This window comes from Tupaia chinensis, unplaced genomic scaffold, assembly GCF_000334495.1.
Source record: "Tupaia chinensis unplaced genomic scaffold, TupChi_1.0 Scaffold000074_1, whole genome shotgun sequence".
In the NCBI taxonomy this organism is placed as follows: domain Eukaryota; kingdom Metazoa; phylum Chordata; class Mammalia; order Scandentia; family Tupaiidae; genus Tupaia; species Tupaia belangeri.
In genome coordinates, this window is record NW_006159534.1 from 1,028,035 (window position 1) to 1,029,039 (window position 1,005).

The 1,005-nt window shown below is 44.6% G+C and overlaps 1 pseudogene; it reads left to right on the top strand.

Moving 5' to 3' along the window:
* The first annotated feature begins 268 nt into the window (after positions 1–268).
* On the top strand, positions 269–785 carry LOC106733769 (histone deacetylase complex subunit SAP18 pseudogene; annotated as a pseudogene).
* Positions 786–1,005: the final 220 nt, after the last annotated feature.

A 1,005-nucleotide genomic window follows, 5' to 3' on the forward strand; every position in this document is an offset into this window, starting at 1 on the left:
TAGCATAATGGCTATGTCGCTGGACTCCCATGTAGTTGACCTCGGTTCATGTCCTGAACCAGGTGTCTTAAAACTCACGCCAGGCGCGTGTGCATGCATGCCCAAGATCCTGAGAGGAGAACAGAGGAGAAGGAATTGTGGCGTGGCCATTCCCCCTGGGGAGTGATTTCTCGCTTTCTGTCTCTCTGTCTCTGTCTTACTGGGGAGCACACGCACCCTACAGCAAAAAAAAAATAGAAAGAAAGAAAGATTAGCTAAACAGGTGCTTATGCTCCCTGCAGGGGTGGGAGGTCAGGGCAAAGGTCTGACGGGGCATAGAAGAAAGATGGCGGTGGAGTCGCGCTTACCTAGGAGGCAATTAAGAAGGAGCCAGAGAAGCCGATAGACTGCAAGAAGACATGCCCTCTCTTGCTGCGGGTTTTCGCCACCAATAATGGTCGCCACCATTGAATGGACGAGTTTTCCCACGGAAAAGTACCGTCTAGCCACCTGCAGATCTACCCTTGGATGGATGCAACCTTGAAAGAACTAACTAGTTCAGTAAAAGAAGTCTACTCAGAAGCTAGAAAGAAGGGCACACACTTCAATTTTGCAATTGTTTTTACAGACCTTAAAAGACCTGGCTATGGAGTTAAGGAGATTGGCAGCACCATGTGGGCAGAAAGGGGACTGATGATTCCATGACCCTGCAGTCACAAAAGTTCCAAAAAGGAGATTATTTGGACACAGCGATTACCCCTCCAAATCAGGCACCACCTCCTTCAGGGCGCATGAGACCATATTAAATTCGATTTACGATTTCTTGAATTTATTTTTCAGTCAGTTATGGAAAATAAACTTACATACTCTTCCCCCTCACTATTACCATTAAGCCTTTAAATTATAAACAAATTGCAATGTATCTATTTGGGAGTTAGGTTTGGATGTGCTATGTATGGTATGAATATTAATAGAAAGTCTATATGTTTCAAGCCCTTCTGTAAAATATAAAGAAAAGTGCTCTTA